Genomic DNA, 21,190 nt, shown 5'->3' with positions numbered 1-21,190 from the left:
TCTTTATAATTCTTCCAAGGTTTGTTGGAAATTTAAGTGAGAATCTGTGGGTGCATATAAATTGGGAATTCTTTTGAAAGATAACCTTGTGGAAACTTAAGTCTGCCAGATTCTATAATACTTCTAGCTACATCATGAAATTCCATGTGAACTGAAGTTTAATAAAAAATCAGCATATACCAGTTCATGTGAAATTTTAGGAGGGTGGGAAATACTTGCTATAAAAATCACAAAGAAAAATGATATGCAATTTGGGGGACTATGAATACTATTTCCACTGTTAACTGAGGCTTCATAAAATAATACTTGATTACTGAATCACCATAGGCTTGGATCTTGGGTCATAAAAAGGCAATGGCAGTGACCTTAGCATAAATCACTGAGAAATCTATATGAACAAATCACATGAACTGCTTACCCAATTCCAGGCATGGTCTAAGAATATAAGATATTTTTACATTGAGACTTTGATTTGATATAGGCCACAGTGACAGAACCTTATCTTCTCTATCTAGGAGTTCAATGCCTTTATTATTATAAATGCCGACCCATGTCACTCAGAAGAGAAACAACACTTTCTCCCTGGTTCAGATTCTTCTGCTTTGGAAATCTCTGTTCTTAGATATTTCCTTCTTCTGTTGCATTTCCTTCTGCTCCCGAAGTTGCATTTTTAATAGAATTATAATATTCTATATCTGTATCTGTCTAGAATGATTGGCCTTCTGATGAGAAAATCCTTTTTTCTTGGGAGGTACAAGCTCCTTGTAGTTGAAAGTACTGACTCCGACACTGGGCTGTGCATATCACCCAGCATGTCCAGAGTATCCCTCCTTGTGGCAGCAGTGATGCCCCAAGGGACAAGCATCCAGCCAAAGCCGAATGACGCCATGTCTTCTTTGGGACATTGGCAGAGTGAGATCTATCAGGAAGGCATTTCTACTGAGACTTCTAGGGTGAGTCTTTAAAGTTCTAGTGTCTGCAGAGACTCAGTTGCCTTTACACATGGAGAGACTTTTTTCCTATAACATCGAAAGAAAGAGTTGATAAGGAGTCTTTTAAAAGAGTTCTGGACCATTTCTCTAAAACAATGAATTCTCTTTTTTTTTTTTCTTAAGTTATTTGAGTTAGGTAGAAGTCAGTTGAAGAGAAAGTCAAAAGTAATATTGACCTCAATGACACAGTAGGAATAGAGTTATAGACGATAGTCTTGGGCATGACACTGACTTGTAACTTTACTTACTTATTTACTTCATCTTTCTGGAACAGAGTATTCTTAATCAGTGGTGTGCTAACCATGGCTCACAGAAATTCTGAGCTAACCTTTCATCTTCTGCTTTGTGTTCACACCCATCACTTTAACTCAACTGATTCACAGTGATCTGCAACTTACAATATTTAGAATGGATTACTGGTTGCTTTCATCTATAGCACAGGCTGATCTTGAACTCAAAGATTCATATTTCTCTGAATCCAGAGTCCTAGGATTAAAGGCATGCAAGCACCATGCTTGGCTTTGGTTTCTCTTCTCATTGCCATGATAAAATACCTTACAAAAGCAATTTAATGAAAGAAGGATATGTTTGGGCTCATGATTTGAGGGTACCATTCATCCTGGTGGGGAAGGCATGTCATTTAAAGCACATCTTGCTGTGGAAACAGGAGGCTGCATGCGATGTATCTGAGCAAGAAGAATGCTCAGACTCAGCTTTCTTCTCTCTTCCTATCTTTACTCAGGCAGGGGATCCAGTCTGTGCGATGCAGCTGCCCACATTCAGAGTAGGTCTTCCCCCTCAGTCAAACCTCTCTGGAATCACCCATTAGACATGCCTAAAGGTGTGTCTCCCAGGTAAACCCACAGCTATTGAAGATTGGCCATCACAGTGCATAAGCCACTCACCATCCTAGTTAGTGTATCTAGCTAAGACAAAGCTTTTATTTCTAAATGAAGAGAACTTCTGTGTTTCAGGATGGCATTCTTCCTTCATCCCAATCATCAACTTTACAAACATCTGAAAGTTAAGTAGCTGCAAAGCCCAAACAACTAAAATGTCTACTGTGATGGTTGGAGTGAACATAGCCTCCAGAGACCTTTAGATTTGAATACTTAGTCACCAGGGAGTAGAAATCTTTGGGAAGGATTAGGAGATGTGGCCTTGTTGAAACAGGTGAGTCAGTGGGAGTAGGCTTTGAGGTTTCAAAACCCCATGCCAAACCCAGTCTTTCCTCTGTGTCTTTCTGTCTCTATCTGTCTGTCTCTGTCTGTCTGACTCTGTCTCTGTCTGTCTCACTCTCTGTCTCTCCCTCTCTCCCTACCACTCTCTCTCTCTCTCCCTCTCTCCCTATCTCTCTCTCTCTCTCTCTCTCTCTCTCTCTCTCTCTCTCTCTCTCTCTCTCTCTCTCTCTCTCTCTCTCTCTCTCTCCTTCCTGTGGATAAGGACATAAAACTCTCAGCTACTGCTCCAGCATTTTCTCTGCCTATCTCTGTCTGTGTGTATGTGTGTGTCTCTCTCTGTCTGTCTGTCTGATGCCTGTGAATCAGGACATAAAACTCTCAACTACTGCTCTGGCACTATTCTGGTTTGCTACCATGCTCCCTGCCATAATTGTCGTGGACTAATATCTCTGAAACTGTAAGCAAGCACCTAACTAAATTCTTTCTTTTATAAGTTTTCTTGGAATGATGTCTCTTCGCAACAGGAGAAGAGTAACTAAGATACTCACTCATCTACTTGAAAACCTGAATTCAATAAATATAACATTATGTATTCACAAAGGCTATGATATAATTTTTCACTTATATCCCTATAGTATCCATGATTTCTGGAAAAGAGACATCTCAAATATCTAATTCCTTTGAAATGGATATGTACTTTTATAATATGCAAATGCAAACACATACGCCAATGAGCTCTGAAGTGAAATACTTCACTTTAAACTAGGAACCATATCCTAATTCTTCTTGGTGTTTTATTGCATTGACATTTATACTTTCAGATGAATCTAGCTATTATGTATAGAGATCCACTTATTCACATTTAAACATGTACAGATTGTTAAATCCAATAAGGGTGAAAGTACTAAAGGAGTGGAATAACAAGAACTTAAGGATCAAAACTAAGTGCTGCCTTTTGATAAAGGGCAAGATGAGTGACAACTTCTGTGTTATTGGTTCTATATAATGATTGTGTTCATCCATTTACATAAGTGGCAAGAAAGATTATATAAAATATAACTACATTCCTTAAACTTATACTTTAAAGTGGCTCTTAAAATAAGACAAGAGGACCCTAAAAGGCCCTTGTATCTGAGAGTACAACCAAGAAAGAGACACAGTTGTAGGTATATGTTAAGAGACCTGTTGCAGAAAACTAGCTTGTGTAGCTTTGGAGGTTGGTTAGGCAAGGGTGAAGTCCCTATGAAGGCCACGAGGAAGGCACAGCAAGCCACTGAGTAAAACCCACCTACATCACTAGGATAATCTTTTCTAATCTAAAGTCAATTGATCTTTTTCTTTCTTCCTTCCTTCTTTTTTTCCTTTCTTTCTTTCTTTTCTTTTTTCAAGCATGAGTGTTTGCTTCAAGATGAGAGTATAATTTAAGCCCAGAAGAGGATGTCATATCCTCTGGAGCTACAGATACATGCAATTATGAGTCACCTCACATGCATGGTGGCAACCAAATCCAGGTCTTCAACAACAGCAGCTGGCACTCTTAATTGCTGAGCCATCTTCCAGGCCCAAGTCCAATGATCTTTAACTATTAGTGACTTTTATCATGCCTACAAAATACCTTCACAACACTGAGGTTAATGTCAAGTTAAATACCAAAACAATAACCTCGCCATCTCTAAACCCTTTCAAAGAGTCTATAGGTCAAAATTTTTCCAACAGTGTATGAGGCTAGATTTTTCTTCACAGACCAACCAAATCAATGTAATAACACAATGGATACGTTGTATAAGCAAATATGAGAATCCACCGAATTTCTATCTATCCTAACATAAAAGATATTTTAAATTTTTGTTTACTTTCTATGTTATTAAACTAGCTGCATATGATAAAATGTGCCATATATGTTAGCATAAGGTGAATATATTGTTATTTTAAAAGATATAAAAATCATTACTTTGACATTTCTAACGTTAAGTCTCTCTTAAAGGAACTATAGTTATACAATCCGCATAAGCAACTCATTTGAGTCTTAAATAATTTTGAAAGGTAAAAAGGATCCCTCAATTCACCAAATCATGTGAGAACTGCTGTCCTATATAAGTACAATGGATATATTTCTAACAGCTCATAAATTCTCCTTACGTTTGACATTAGTCATTATAGATGTTGTCTACCTCACAGCATAAACAATGCAGAACACTTGCCCATACTTTATGCATACCACAATTAATCTTTCCCTTCAGGCATTAATTTGAAAAAAAAATGTTACTCAGAAAAAAATCCCCAAGCTTGTTTTCCTGACCTCATAACGACGTGACCTGATTCTAGAAAATTCATGTTTGAATCTTGGCTGTAAACACATTCCATATCAATAGTCAGTACTGTTATTCTGAGACTTATTCTATGTAAATGCCAGTAACTTATTCACAATAATTTACATACACGATAGGCAAAAATATTTACTTGGAACTATTTGCATCATGTTTTTGATAATATGAAGGTGAGCAGGCTTTGGGATGGGTAGGAAAGAGAACTAAAATGGCTGGAACAGAATCATCAGTTTCTCCTTTATTACTTTTTGGCCAATTAAAGAAATTGGAGAGAAGAAAGTCACAGGAAGGCCAAAGTTGTGAGTTTTTTTAAAATGTGGGCAAAATATGGTACAGACTTGATTTGATGAAAATCAACCTGAGCCAAGTTTCTGACGACTTTTCTGAAAGGACATGACCATTCTATCAGGTCTTCCTGGTCAGCAAGGGAGCACAAGCACGTCCTGATGAGTTTCGGTCAGCTTGATACAAGCTGAAGTCACCTAGTAGAGGTAACTCGATTGAGGACCCCCTAAGATAGGCATCCATGAAGCATTTTCTTGATCAACGATTGATATGGGAAGGAGAGCCCAGCCCACTGTGAGCAGGTGCTCCTCGATTGTTTGAGAAAGTGAGCCGAGGAAGGCATGAATAGTGTGCAATGCCCAGCATCCTTCCATGGTTTCTGGTTCCATTTCTGCTTCTAGGTTCCTTCCTTGACTTTCCTCAGTAATGGGTCATAGCCTGGAATTGAAGGATAAAATGAGCCCTTTCCTCCCCAGGTTGCCTTCAGTCAATGTTCTATGACAGAAATGGAAAGCAAATTAGGGTACAATATAATCCCTTAATCCAAAGTCTGCAATATAGTGGCAGAAAATGAAACCTAGCCTGTGGAAGCAGGCCAAGTTAACGATGCCTTAAGTGATTGTTGCTATTCAGTAGTGGAAAGCTCTTAATTTGTGAGACTCGGTTCTTATTTTTGGTGTTTGGGGGCTTGCTCACAAAAATATGTGAGCCTGCATTATAATGAGAAATCTCCCAATATCTAAGCACTCTAATTAATTTAAAACTGAAGCTTGTGCCAATTAAGCAAATCAAGTCAATAGGTCAGTAACCTTATAACATCTGGTATAGGGACATTGAATTTGACATAAATTGGTAAATGGCAAAAGACCAATAAATTCATCATACACTAAAGTAACCTGTAGTCGCTGTTGGTTTAGGCTAACCCTTTCCATGGCTGTAAATACTTTATACTATGAAAGTTTTTTATTGATACTTTATCATCACTTGCAAAAATTATATAACAAATCAAATTAATTGGTATAGGCCTATACTGAGACTTCACTTTGCATCTTTAACCTTGCTTAGCATCTATCTGGGTGAGGAGCCACAATTAGTCTGGGAAAGGGCCTCAAACTGATGTCATTTACTCAATAAATCAGGTCTGCTGTGTCCTCTTCCATCACCTTAGGGGCTTAGGATATAATTTGGGCAGGTGTCTCTGCCTCAGCACTATTGATATGTTGGATCAATCCATGATTTGTGGTGGAAGGCTGCCCGGTCCCTTGAAGTTGTGCTTTCCAGCACTTTCCTATGTGGCCTTGAGTAGGCTAATCCACCTTTCTGAGTTCCAGCATCCCACCTATGGTACAAGAAAGCACCAGAGCATTAAGTGGCCCCCAGATGCTTTATGGTATGAATATTCAGCAATTGAACCGGACTGTGATTCTGGGTCACATTGTTCCTAGAAGCCATGGGACTCTTGAGAGAAAGGGAAAGGTGAGAGGCTTAAAGGGTACTCATATGTTTCAAATAGTGAACTGTGAATTGCCAAGATTCTTTCTTTAAAATTCCAGACTCTGTGGTGACCTGAGGTTAGATGCACCTATGTTCTCCACTCTGGGGATCTCCTCTGGGCTAGAAGGCCCAGGCTCTGACACCCTTGCGGCATACAGGAAACCTAGACCCCCTGTTCAGATCTAGCCAATGGACAACTCCTCCTTCATGGTTATGGGGAGAGTGGGACTGCCTCTGACATGAACTCTGGTGCCCCCAATTTGACCACTTCCCCTTGGTGGGGAAGCTTGGCAGCACACAGAGGAAGAAGAAGCTGACTGTCTGGCTGAGACCTGATAAGCTGCGGTCATATGGTGGAGGAGACATCTGTCAGATGTCTAGGGGAGGGGAACAGGGCAGAAGAGGGAAGGGAGAGTGGGAATGGGAAATACAAACAAGGGGATAACATTCAGGATGTAATCTGAATAAATTATAATAAATTAATTTTTTTAATACTCCAGACACTAAATGGTCTGGTGGATGTTATGCTCTTAAATCTTTCTAGTCTTTATTTTACAGCTATTTGGATTTTAGAAGCTGTCTTTCCTTTGGAACATTTTTCTATGTCCAAATTTCTGCTGTTTATGGACAGATACGTAATTATATATAAAATTTGCAATTTTTAACCCAATACTTTTCATTGTCTCTCTGTTGCTATGATAAATACCATGATTAAAAGCAACTTAGGGGGAGGAAGGATTCTATTTGGCCTGTCCTCCAGGTTCCAGTCCATCACTGAGGGAAGTCAGGAGAGGAAGTCTAGCGGGAACTGATATGGAAACCGTTGAGGGACACTACTTACTGGCTCACTTATTCACTGGCTTAGGCTCAGCTAGCTTCTTGACACCACACAGACCTGCCTAGGGACGATGCCACCCACAGTGGACTGGGTCCCACCTAGGTTAATCATCAATTAAGACACCCTCTTACAGATGTGATCACAGGCCAATGTGATCCAGGCAGCTCCTCAATTGCGGTTCCTTCTTCCCAGGTGACTCTAGGTAATGTCAAGTTGACATAAGAACTAACCAGTAGCTCAGCAATTATGGCATCAGATGTTATACTTGTGTCTTCCAATATCTTTTGAGTCCCAAACTTAAATTTGTTCTCCTCTTGCTATCTTCAATATAGGCTTGTTGACTATTCTACTTTGTTGTTTATGGACCCATTACTATAGCAACTTCCTTCTGACATTTACCCCATTTAATTTGGTTATAAGCAACTCAGTAAAAGGGTTATACATGAATTTAAGCTGTCAGTAAATCTATAAATAATCCTGATTTTTTCCTATGTCTGAAGTATGATATCTTGCCCCCACTCTTCATATCTGTTCTAATCACACAGTAATCAGTATGACCTAGGACAAGTGCAGAATGAGACTTCTGAAGCTTTGAGAGCAAATTCATCGCCCACACATACACAGAAAAGTCGCTGCTAAGTCTTTTTTTTCCCCTTAAGGGCTCTTGAAACCCAGCAACTGAATTCCATTCCAGGCCCCCGAATGAGAGCAACAAGGTTATAATTGTCTCACACTTAACTACATGCTCCAGACATAATGGCCAAAGCCATTTTTTGTACCATGCCCAGAGAAAGAATCAAAGCCCTTATGAATTTCTATATGGCTGGCTCATTGATTGACAGAAAGGAGAGAAGAATGCAAGAGCCACATCTAACAGTGATGCTACTCTACCAGCATGGAGCTGAGAGGAGAACACAGCCTTCACTGTTCTGGGCCTGGGCCCCACACTCACAGGCTGACTATTCTTCTCCTTCACTCCTGGGCCTGGTGAGGCAGCTCCTTGTTGCCTTTTGTTTCATCGGTTATGGTTGCTTCTTTTCTGGGTCTCTTCTCTGAGTTACCGAATTGCTTGAGGCTTCGCCTTGACATAATCAGAGTGATGAAAGATGCCATAGAAAAGAGAAAAACTTCAGCCACGCTTTACAGCACCAACTATACCACTCCCAAGGACTGTTATCCATAGCTACTGATGGAGTCTGCTCGGTAGGGACAATCAGCTTTGCTGGGGTAAGTAAGAGCTCCCTCCTCCCTTCACGGATACAATGTCAGAATAATTGCCTCTCAGCATCATGGATTCTAAATTCTGAATCAGGCCCATGGTATGACTATGCTTTTAACTCCGTGTTAGAAATTTCATTTGGCTTGCTGGGAGCACAGTCCACATCCCTTCTCTGAAAGAACATTGTATTTTCTCTGTAATTGATTTCATTATGATAAGCTAAAGGCAAATGCTGCTTCCTTGCGTGGCAGAGCTTGCAGCTTGGGTGTGCCTGAACATGTTTTATGATAAATAATATATCCTGTATTCATCCTGTGTAGCCCGTAGAAGCAGATGGAATTAGAGCCTTGTCCTCAGATAGAAAGAAACTACAGCTCAGAGGAAAAGAGTGAGATCTCTGTGTGGCTTCTCAATTTCCTCAGGATAAACTGGGAAGCTGGCGTGCTGCAGGGGTTCCAAATAATAGCTGCGAACTCCGGCTTTCTCTTGAGTGCAAAGGAGAAAGCTATTGTTTAAAGTGTGTGTGTGTGTGTGTGTGTGTGTGTGTGTGTGTGTGTGTGTGTGTGTGTGTGTGTTTCCTTCTGATGGTGAGCTGCACCCTCCAGGAAAAGCTTTGTGTACGTAGGTAGGTCTCTGGTGAGCACCTTCAACCCAGATCTTGTTTGCTGTGCCTTTAAGCTGGTGGGAACTGCATCTCTCACCACAAGGTGAAAGGTCAATTTTGAAAGAAATCATTGGGGAGCTAAAAGTTACATCTCCAGAAATGCAAATAGATTTAGAAGTCACTTTCACTCTATGCTTGCTTTATAATTCTGACCACAGGAGTGAAAGTGGGGCTTGGACTTCCAGTCACCAATCTGGCACTTGTCTCTCTTCTCCCCATGCCCCTCTGTTTCCAGATCCTACAAACCTAGTCTGAGAGCATGTGGAGTGTTGTTCCATTAATACATGTGCTGTTACATTAAGCCATTAATCAGGCAAACCACAGATGTTGTTTTCTTTCTACATGTGACTATAATTACCCTTAATAACACTGACTGAGCTTCTGATTTCATTGCTATCGGTGGCTTTTTAAAACTGCGTCAGATGTTTCATTTCTTCAGCTCTCTACCCATTGATACTGGATATCTATCTTGCAGGATTCAGCACCTCTTAGGTCTCCCAGTGTATTTCTCAAAGAATGTGTCAGGGAAGTGCACATAGGCTTGGATTTATAGGTCCCTCACTGGAGGTTGAAACCCACATGCTGAGTTTACAATCAAACCATATTCTCCTTATGCTAAGAGGGGGCCATTATCTTTTGAGGAATGTGGCATTAATAGAGCAATCTGAAGGAGGCTGCCATCCCAAAAGAATTGAGCATAGAGAAAGATAGGGGAGCTTGATGCAATGTCCTACTTTAAACAAGGTGAAACTGCAATCTAGGGAAATGAGTGCTGAGTTACTTAAACAAAATGCCAGAGCTCAAGACTTGTGGCCCTAGATGTAGGGTTGATGGGTCTCCTACGTGGTTGTTCTCCATAGCCCCTGCCACATGGCAAGAAATAAAGGTGTCCTACTTGACTCACATAAAGTCCTGCAGATTAGACTTTCTGTAGCTGGTTTTATCTACCCACTCTCCTAAAGGTAAAACTTACTAGCCATTCTTAAGTCATAGTGTGAACCTGGCGGGGGAGGGGAACTATATCTGCTTATTATTACTAATTTCTTCTTTTTCATTGATGTTTGCTTCTCAAGAGCTAAGCCTCCTGGAGCTATTTTATCCTTCGTAGATTTTTTTTGTTTGTTTCTCAACACACTTTAATCAAAAGATTGAGTAGAATTAGGTGTAATAGCCTGTGCCTTTAATTCTAGCACTCAGGGGAGGCTAAGGGAGGAGAATTGCAATTCCGGGCCACCCTTAGCTTCATAATGAGTTTCAGATCAGCCTGAGATGCATATACATTGTAAGACCCTGTCTCAAAGCAGTAGAAGGAAAGAGAAGGTGATTTAATAAATCAGTAGTAAGCATAGCAGTAATCTGGCATGGTAGCAAAAGCATGAGAGTCAAGCTTGGATTTGAATCCTAATTTAACTTGTTAGAAACTATATGAACTTTGGAAAATTACTCAACATCTCCAATTTAGGTGGGAGGTAGCTACTCTGAAGTAATGAGTGGTCTGCAGAGACCCTTAATAAATCATCACCAACCTCATCACCACCAACCTCATCACCACCACCGTCATCATCATCCTCACTAACTGGAACCCAATGAGAGTGAACGTTATTTTAACATTTTCCCTTGTATTTGCAAATGTCATAGGCTACCTTAATATCTAAAAGAAAAGATAGCCTTTAATTTCTGTTTTGAGTGTTCAGGTGGCTGTGACCTGCTGGGGCCATGGTGCAGTGTTGTGACAGTTAAAAATCTGTGCGCATCCTCTATTGTTTGGGAGGAGGAGTGCTTTGTCTCTTAGCCAAAGCTTTTGCAGCATAATCTGGGGAGATGCATGATCCATTTGAGTGTACTAGGTTGAAGAAATTAACACAGAATGCAAAGATACGCCATTTCTTTGCCTCATCAAGTCAATTCAGTGAAACTTCCAGCTCCATGCCCCACTAACAAGATTGATGGCGAACTTGTCACATGTATGTTGTCGTTTGTTCTCAGCCCCTGACCCCCAAGTGTAGCTTAGGACAGAAGTTTTCCAAATGTCATTTCTGGTCCAGCTGTTTCAGAATACCTCAGGAACCTCTTAGAAATGCAATATCCGAGGCCCTTAACCCAGACACACTTTAAAATGCAGGGTAACTCAAGGTCCATTTTGAAAGCTGGTCATCTCTTGAGTTTAGACTGGCACCCTACATACAGAAGTCTGTCTGCTCCACCACTTTATGAACTGCTGTGGTCCTCAAAATGGAGGCAGACAGCCAAACAGTGCTCAGAATACTGTGGGTGAGACAATGATGGCCAGGTGACACTAGAATGTGTCATCAAATACCCACATCTGTGTCAGATGTTTCATTTCTTCAGCTCTCTACCCATTGATGCTGGATATCTACCTCCCAGGATTCAGCATCTCTTAGGTCTCCCAGTGTATTTCTTGAAGAATGTGGCAGGGAAATGCACATAGGCTTGGATTAATAGGCCCCTCATGAGCTTCTGCTGGCTCCATAACTATGGCTAATCTCTCAACCACAGAGGGGCACAAACTCAGAGTCCTAACGGAGCAGCAGCATCTTCTAAAATGTGATGACATTTTGTTCAAGTTCTTACTATGGTACCCACATAGGGAGTTTTAAGATCCATCTGTTGTAAGTATTTGCATTACTCATGTACAGAAGAAAGTAAAACAATTAAAATACTGTACCAGTGATATGGGGCACAGTACTCCAGGGCTGATACATTGAAGAAAGCCTGGTTATCCTGACGCCATTCAACCATTTGAACCTTTTATTAGTTGTACAATTCATTCCCCCCCCCCCGTCTTTCCCTACCTCCTTCCATCTCTGTGCCTCTGTCTGTCTCTGCCTCTGTGTCTCTGTCTGTCTGTCTGTCTCTCTCTCTCCTCTCTCTCTCTCTCTCTCTCTCTCTCTCTCTCTCTCTCTCTCTCTCTCTCTCTCTCATGTGTGTGTGTGTGTGTATGTGTGTGTGTGTGTCTGTGTGTAATTGCATTGTGTGAATGTGTTTAAAGACCATAGGTCAACCTCAAGCTCTTGTTTTTGTTGTTGTTCATTTTTGACTGGTTATTTTGAGAAGAATATTCACTGCTCTCACTAGGTAGGCTGTCCAGTGAACGCCAGGATGTGATCTCTGCCTCCACAGTGCATAAATTACAAGCCCTCATCACCAGGCCTGCCTTTTTTGTTGTTTGTTTGTTTGTTTTGGGTTTTTTATTTTGGTTTTTGGACATGGTTTCTCTGTGTAGCCTTGGCTATCCTGGACTCACTTTGTAGACCAGGCTGGCCTCGAACTCACAGGGACCCACCAGCCTCTGCCTCCTGAGTGCTGGGATTAAAGGCGTGCGCCACCACGCCTGGCTAGGCCTGCTTTTTAAACATGGATTCTAGAGAGCAAACTCAGGTCCTCATGCTTGAGCAGTAAATTATTCATCAACGGAGTTTTTTCCCCAGCCCTGTGTTATTTTCTTACCCTGAGCTTTCCCATCTCTCACGTGACCGTGAAGCTGACATCATAGAAGGAGGAGGAGGAGGACGGACATGGAACATGGATGTTAATAGTCCTCAGAACTCACTAGGTCCTTGTCACATACACATTCCCTCAAGCTTGCTATTAAAAAAAAAAAGTATTCTTTGAACATTGCATACATGTATACAGTGTATTTTAATTAGTATACTTGTAATTCCCACCCCATACGCCTCCCTTTCCCAAATCCTCCTGTCCTCTTATAAACCACTAAGTACAGCTGGTGTTGCCCATACGCACATGGGGTGTGTCACCATTCACCTAAGGAATATGAGATACTTACCAGGAGCTACATGCTGCAGGAGACTCATTTCTTCCTCTCCGCCAGCAGCCTTCCACTTACAATAGCTCCCCCACTGAGTGGAGGGCCTGATGCAGAGCCTGATCTCAAAGCCAGTTCATGACCTTTAGAGTGTATTTTATTTGTTCATTTTTCAGATGATAATAAAGGAAGCAGTGAGGTGAAAGGTCTTTCTAATTTTTAATATGCGTCAGTGCATGCGCGTTATACCTAGAGAGACACGTGTACAGACGATCAATTTTGTATTCCCTGTGAGTATGACTTTGGTATCCGTAGCTCTATTCCCCTGACATCAAATTCAAGTGCTTGGGAATAACATTGAAACTAGATGGCTGTGTTGGAAAAATAAAAATCAAGACATGAAGAATGTGGAGACTGCTGTACATTTCAGAGCTCAAAGGTAATTTCGCTGTATTTTATTATCATCTGTCAAACTTAAAGCATTACCGAGACTAGAAAATAGATTGTCACAGAGGTTTCTGAGGACAATGGTTTCCCTGAGTTTGTGTAAATATATTCAGAGAGACTTGTTCCTACTTAATAACCTGCGTTTTTCCTTCGGAATCACTGATGCGTTCACTTACAGCATTTGAAAGGCAGTTTGTCCTCTGCTGTCAAGTGAACTTGATAGAATAACAGAAAAAAAAAAACCTGAAAAATTCAATCAGATCTTGTTACTTCTCAAGGGACATTCTTGACTACTTACTCTATTTAGGAAGGAAAAAATGGAACACGGTGTTTCTCTGGTGTTGCACAAAGTGCCAACCAAGTCACACAGAATGAAATCTCCCTGGCAAACGACATCTAGAGGCTCCCCTCTCCACATGGCATGGCATGGGATGATGGAATGTGGAGCTCTTTGGAGGGCAAAGCTGTGTCTAAGGTACTACACCAACGCTTTGCCATGGCTTCATGAAATTGTTCTGAGAATTACGATTGTGTTGAAAATCACTAAAATAGAGAATACTCACTGAGTTCTCACTGCCAGCCAATGCTATTCCAAGGGTTTTGTCTATAGAGGGTCATTGACTTTTAACATTTAGCTCTTCGGTATGGTTATGGGGATTAATCAGCTTGTCTATCATGATGTGGAAGAGGTGAAGCCAAAATTGGAACCCAGAGACTCTGGCTCCCAGTACCTTAACTTTAGGACTTAGGCCATTGTTCTCAGGCAGCTCAAAACAGCCTATACTATAGCTCTTAAGACTGACGCCTTCTTCCGGCCTCCATGAAAATATGCACACACTCACACACAGATGTGTACACATATATTATATACATATTTATATAGTAAACTTATGTGACATATTTATATTTTATCATATATCATTTACTAATTATTATACATTTATGATATACTTATATATTTAGCATAATTTACATTTATATGTAAAATATATTTTAAATTAACGTCTTTTTAAAATGGATATGTATACATGTATACATTACAAAATCTAGTCTGAAATGTGGCTGCCAAATACGTTCTTTCATTCTGTGAGATGCCGCTTTAGTCTGTTCATTGTTTTCTTTTTTGTGAAAAAAAAAACTTAATTTCATAAAATCCCATTGGTCAATTCTCGGTATTATTTCTTGAATTTAGAAATATTTTTCTGAAAGCCTTTGTATATACCTATATCTTAAAGGGTGATATCTTTGTTTTCTAGCAGTTTCAAAGTTTCATGTCTTACACTAGGGTCTTTTGATCCATTTTGAATAACTCTCTGTACAAGGTGAGAGATGTGAATCTAGTTTCATTCTGCTATGCATGGATACTTAGCTATCCCAACACCATTTCTTTGAAGAAGCTACCTTTGCTCTAACGTATGGTTTTCATTTCACATTTGTCAGAAATTAAGTGGCAGTATCATGAGAAGTTTATTTCTGGGGTTTCAATTCTATTAATCTGAATGTCTGTTTTGTGCCAGTACCATGCTGGTTTTGTTTCTATAGTTCTGTAATATAATTTGAAATCAGGTATTGTAATACCTCTACCATTGATTTTTCTTCTGTTCAGAATTGTTTTGGACATTTAGGGTCTTTTGTACTTCCGTAGTAATTTTATGATATTTTTTCTAGTTCTGTGAAGAGTGTCACTGTAATTTATATGGAGACTGCATTAATTCTATAAATAATTTTCAATAATACACTATTTTCACAATATTAGTTCAGTTGGTTGATGAACATGGGAGATTTTTATATCTTCTAGAGTCTTTTTCCATTTTTTCTTCTGTATTTAAAATTGTTTTCAGTGTAGAAATTTTTTGCCTTCTTGGCTAGATGTATTCTTAGCTGTTTAGTTTTAAGAGGCTATTGTTAGTAAGGATGCCTTCTTCTTAAGTGATTAAACAAATACAAACAGCGACATACAATCAATAAACAAGGTTTGAAAGGCATTGAAGGTATAAGTAGGAGACGCTAATTTGAGAGATTAGCCATAAAGCCAGTCCCACTGGGACAAAAGAGCTAGACTGCACTTAACTTCCCAGGGTGTCAAGCATCTCTAGAAATAAAACATGAGCGCTCCCAGAACACCTACTTAGGGTGAATGCAATGTAGACAGTAGGGGAGAGACCCTAAGTAAATTCCCTGACTTTTGTATGTTAACTTTTCAACACTGCTACTTTCTTCAAGGAATTAGATCTGAAAGTTTTCTGGTGAAGTCTTTATAGGTAGGTTATTGTTTTTGTGTTAGTGCGTATGTGTATGTATACCTACATGCACATATACATGTGAAGGTATTCAGGAACATCTGTACACATATGTGTGAAGGCCAGAAGACCGCTCGTGTCATTTCAGAAGATGCTATCCTCATTTTTCTAGTAGACTAGGTATCTCATTCGCCTGGAACTAGGCAAGTTGGCTTGGCTGGCTAGCCAGCAGGGCCTCGTGATCTACCTGCATGTGTTGTCCTACTGCTAGAATTACAAGGCTGTGTCGCCATGCCCTTCATGGCCAGCTTTTCCATGTGGCTTCTGGGGATCAAGCCCAGATCCACACGTTGGCACTTGACCAAAATAACTATCCTCTTAGCTCCATCTTTCAGAAGCTTTGAGTGCAGGGTCGTATCATCTACAAATAGAAGAACCGTCTGTTCCCTCCCTTCCCTATACGTATCCTTTTCATTTCCTTGGTTCAGTTGGTCTAGCCAACAGTTCTTGTACTCTGTACAAGAATAAGGGAGAGAAAAACAATCACATGCATTCCTTGTTTTGGAGAAAATATTTTCAATATTCATTAATTATATTACCTTTTCTTTGTCATATGTAGCCTTTATTGTGTTGCTGTGTTTTTTCCTTCCTACTCATCATTGGTAATCTTATGAAAGGTCTTAAGCTTTGTCAGAGATATTTTCCTAACCCCATTGGCAACTGTGTAATTTCTGTCCCTGCCCCCCCTCTCTGTGTGTGTCTCTCTCTCTATCTCTGGCTCTCTGGCTCTCTGGCTCTGGCTCTCTGGCTCTCTCTCTGTATATATATACATTTACTGATTTATGTATGTAGATTTGTTCTTTTATTCCTAAATGAAATCAAATTGCTCATGTCACATCATATGATCTCTTAATCATTGTTGAATTCAGTTTTCAAGTGTCTTATTGAGCATGTATAGATGTATAGTCATCAGGGAAATGAGGTAGAGTGTCCCTGCATAGTTGTGATATTATTCAACTTGGATATCAAAGTGATTCTAGCTGCGTTAATTGAATTTTATAGCATTCCTTCCCTTTCTCCTTTAGGAAGCCTAGGAAGATTTATTATTAGATATATTTTGTTGAGAATTGGTAATTCAGCAAAGAATTCATCTAGCCCTGGGCTTGTTGCTATGAAATTATTAATGCTTCAATTTCACTGCTCATTATAGATCTGTTTATGATACTTATATCATGTTGATTTAATTTTAGTAGGTCACAAGTGTCTAGAAATCTATCTACTTCTTCTAGATTTACAGTTTAGTAGAATGTATGTTTTTAATGTTACCTAATGATCTTCTGAATTTCATTAGTGTCTACTACGATGTCACCTTATCACCTCTAATTTTGTGAATTTTTGGTCTTTTATTTTGATTAGTTTGAGCAAAGGTTTGTCAATCTCATTTATCTTTTCCAAGAGCAAATTATGTCCTATTTATTCTTTGCAGTGTTTCTTTTAGTTTCTTCTTTTTTCTTTTCTTTTGTCTCTTCTTTGTTAATCTCTCCAGTGTTCTTTATTTTTTCCCTCTGTCTAATAATGTGGACTTGTCTGAGTAAGATGAAAGTTTATAGCTATGAGTGCTTCCGAAAAAAAAAAGCCCAAAGAATTAAAATAAATAATTTAATAGTATACATCAAGGACTTAGAAAACTAAAAAGAAGTCAAAATCAAAATATTTTTCAGCTTCTGTGAATTTCATCTGCTGTCACTGGCTCATGGACTGTACACTGAGTTGTGTTGGAATTCTATGATATATATGTTTGTGATCTCTCCCCTTACAAATGTATTCTCTTTGGTTTTGAGGTGTGAATAATCATAAGCTAGTGAGATTTTTCAAAAAAAAAGAACTTAACATAAGATGAAAACTGTATTATTATTGAGGCATTTGAATAAGATGGAGAAAAGATATCTATCTTACTAGAGTGTATTTTATTACCTCTTTAAATCTTTTTTACAATTTCACGATGATGATTTTTTTTATTTCATTTTTATGGTTGGTAAGATGGCTCAGCCTTTTTCAGAGGACCCAGGTTTGGTCCCCAGCACCAATCCTGGGCACCGTGTGCATGTGCTATATAAATAGAAAAGCAGAAGCACACACACATCTATATACTAAAGAGAAGCTTTGAAGAATGAGTTGTTAACAAATGGTGCTAGTCTGATTGATAACAAGTTTTAAAGAAAATCTTTTTACAAATTAAAATAGATCCAATTTATTTATATTTTCAAAAGGAAACATTGAAAATGTACATAAAAAGCTTTACCGGTATCAGGAGTAAATATGGGCAAATTTTTCTCTACTTTGACCTAAAGAGTAATTATAACTAATTACTTCACATATAGATGTAAAAACAGAGTAATAAATTCACTACATATGAGAAGTCAAGTTGATATGAGTCAAAAGAAGCTACAAAGGGAAATTATTCTCAACAAACTACAGAAAAAGTTCAGTATCATTAAACAGATAAAATAATTAACTCTAGTAGAAAAATAAATAATACTGTTAAAAAATGGGCAGAGGGAATAAATACAAAATTTATAAAATGATGTAGACATGGGGCTTGAATCTATGAAAGGATACTCAACTGCACTTGCATTGAGACAAATGCTAGTTACAACTCATTGAGAGTTGCTTCTCAGTGCTCAGACTGACCAAACTTCAAAGCTTGACAGTACAGTTTGCTCTGAGGGCTGTGGGGGAACAGGCTCCCACAGGCACTGCTAGGAGGAATGAAAAACACTCATTGCTGGTGGGAATGCAAACTTGTACAACCACTTTGCAAATTTATCTGGCTCTTTCTCAGAAACTTGGAACAGGGCTTCCTCAAGACCCAGCTATTCCACTCCTTGGAATATACCCAGAAGATGCTCCTGCACACAACAAGGACATAGCTCAACCATGTTCATAGCGGCCTTATTCGTAATAGCCAGACCATGGAAACAGCCTAAGTGTCCCTCAGTTGAAGAATGGATTTAAAAAACTGTGGTACATTTACACCATAGAATACTACTTAGCTATTAAAAACAAGGAAATCCTGAAATTTGTGGACAAATGGATGGGACTAGAAATGATCATACTGAGTGAGTTAACCCAGAAGCAGAAAAACTCACATGTTATATACTCACTTATAATTGGACACTAGTCCAAAAGGCATGTCCCATGGAAGTCTTCACTTACCAGGATATTGGGATAGATGTGAGGACATGCTATTGGGACTCTAGATGACAGAAATGTAGGAGAATGGGGAAATAGAAGGATCCAGAGGGTCCTAGAAACCTACAAGGAGAACATCATGATGGATGGATCTGGGTCCAGGGGGGTTTGCTCAAACTCCTGCACCAACCAAGGACAATACAAGCAGTAAACATCAAACCGCTACTCAGATCTAGCCAATGGACAAGATTTTCCCCACAGCTGAGTGGAGAGCGGGGACTGACTCTGACATGAACTCTGGTGCCCCATATTTGACCACTTCCCCTTGATGTTTCCCTCATCCCAGCAATCCCACTTCTAGGAATGTATGCTGAAGACACAATCCCAATAGGGGGGACAAGGGCACCATTCTACTTATTCCAGTGACGTCTAGAAGAAACTACTGGAGCCTGTGAGCAAAGGGGGCTGGCTAAATAAATGATAACACATGCACCCATTGATTCGTTCATTATCTAGCTGTGAGTAAATAGGATAACAGTTCATTACGTAAGTAGAGTGATCGCTGAGAAGCATTATTAAATTAAAAAGAAGCTTTTCACACAGTGCTTACCTAATACTTTGTGTAAAAGACAGAGGTGGTAAGAAGATAAGATACACACATTTACTTATGCTTATAAAGAGAAAACGAGGGGGGGAAAGATAGAGAAATATTTTTGGCTAATAGTGTATAGTAGGGACAATGGAGCACCGCATTTCAGGATACAGTGACACTTCTCTGAGTATACCTTTTTTTAAATATTTGTTTTGATCTGTAGTTATGTGTCAACTCTTTGTGACCCAACAAAGAAAGAAAACACAAAACTACCAACATCGGATGGTCGTTATATGAACATGTTTACTTTCATATAAACCATCAAACTATAAACTCAAAATTAGTCTCAGTATGTGAGATAAATAAAGTTTGTTACATGAAGCCATTTATTTGGGCAACAAAATCTAAGACATATCATATCAGATGGTGAGCCTCCTTTAAAGCTGCAGTGAAACTAAATGTAGTGGTCCCTATATCCCTGAGGAGGATATATTCTAAGGCCCTATATGATAGCTATAAGAAAGTATAGTAATGAATTCTGTACATATTCTACTTCAGGAACAGCCAGATGTTTGCTCTAGCAGACACACACCAGAGTTGGCAGAGTGGCACTAGAAAGATGTGGGTGGGGTGTAAGCAGAAGCTTGCTAGGGGGCCTTCAAGGAAGAGGGGAAGTCTTCCTCCCTCAGAATAAATGGTAAGTTGCAGACAGTCATGGTGATGCTGGCCCCCTTTATTTCATGTGAATCAGGGATTTATAAACCTTGGGCAGTGGGAGGGGTTTTGAGGGTGAATGTGTTTGATTTGCTTGGGCTAGGGGTATCAGGAATACTTGACCTACATGTAACAAGACAGCCCTATTATAAGAGGGGAAAGCAGTACTTAGTTATCTTATAGGCAGGAGAAGATCCCCAAGCACAAAGCACCAAGATATCTCATTAGCATAGGGTGGGTAGCTCTAGGAATCCCCAGATGGTTGCTGAATGAGTTTCTTAGCAGGAAAGTGTTGGACTTGTAATCTCCCTGAGGGCTATGTGATGCTCCTTAGGGAATGTGGGGTTCCACAGGTCAGGCAAAGAAGGAACTCCTCCAAGAAAGGGAGTCTGTCATCTTATACTGAGCTCAGAGGCTATCCAGAAACACCAAACTTCAACCTTAATAGCAGGGTTCTACAATGTACCATGAAAATAAATAATAAACTCAAAACAATCATAGTATTCTTAATAAGGTTTATTTAAAATGTATTGATTATTTCTGGAATTTTCCATTAGCAGTTTTGGTTTGCAGTTGATTGGTATTACTATGGCCACAGGAAGGTGAAATGACAGGTAAGAGATTGCTATCCTTCTTTTCCTTCCTTCAGTACAATATTCACTAGTCTGTAATTATGAGTTTGCATTTCCATATCTCTGACTATATTGGGAGTTTTGGAAGGATGTAGACCATATGTCACTTGTTGCTAATTCCATAGTGCTTCTAATATGATAACCTGAAAAATATCTAATTCTTGCTTAAATAAAAAAGAGGCTAGATCTGGGTAGGGATTTAAATACCGCCTGTATTGTCCTTGGCTGGTGCCTTAGTTTGAATGGGACCCCTGGGCCCAAATCTGCCTTTCATAATGTTCTACTTGTAGGTTTCGAGAGTGGAGTATGACTTGCACACGAACTCTGGTGCCTCATATTTGACCATGTCCCCTGGAGGAGGAGACCTGGTGGCATTCAGAGGAAGGATAGCAGGTTACCAAGAAGAGACTTGATACTCTATGAGCATATACAGGGGGAGGAAATCCCCCTCAGGAACAATCATAGGGGAGGGGAATAAGGGGAAATGGGAGGGAGGGAAGAATGGGAGGATACAAGGGATGGGATAACCATTGAGAGGTAACAAGAATAAATTAATAAAAAAAAAAGAGGCAGGAGGGATCTCGACAAA

At 39.6% G+C, this 21,190-nt stretch overlaps 1 protein-coding gene across 9 annotated transcripts in view; it reads left to right on the top strand.

The window, feature by feature from the left end:
* The window catches only part of ATP10B (ATPase phospholipid transporting 10B (putative)), a 287,746-nt gene that overhangs the window by 54,801 nt on the left and 211,755 nt on the right, over window positions 1-21,190 (top strand). For 3 of the 9 annotated variants that reach the window (XM_084762455.1, XM_084762457.1, XM_084762453.1), the window contains exon 1: window positions 8,107-8,344. The exons of the other annotated variants lie outside the window; for them this stretch is intronic. The gene's annotated coding sequence lies outside the window, so the exon portion shown is untranslated. Of the gene's footprint in view, window positions 1-8,106; window positions 8,345-21,190 lie in introns of those variants that run through there. 9 annotated transcript variants of the gene reach the window in all.

This window comes from Acomys minous (assembly GCF_964271855.1).
Source record: "Acomys minous genome assembly, chromosome: 16".
Taxonomy (NCBI): Eukaryota; Metazoa; Chordata; class Mammalia; order Rodentia; family Muridae; genus Acomys; species Acomys minous.
This window is presented reverse-complemented; position numbering and strand designations above follow the sequence as displayed.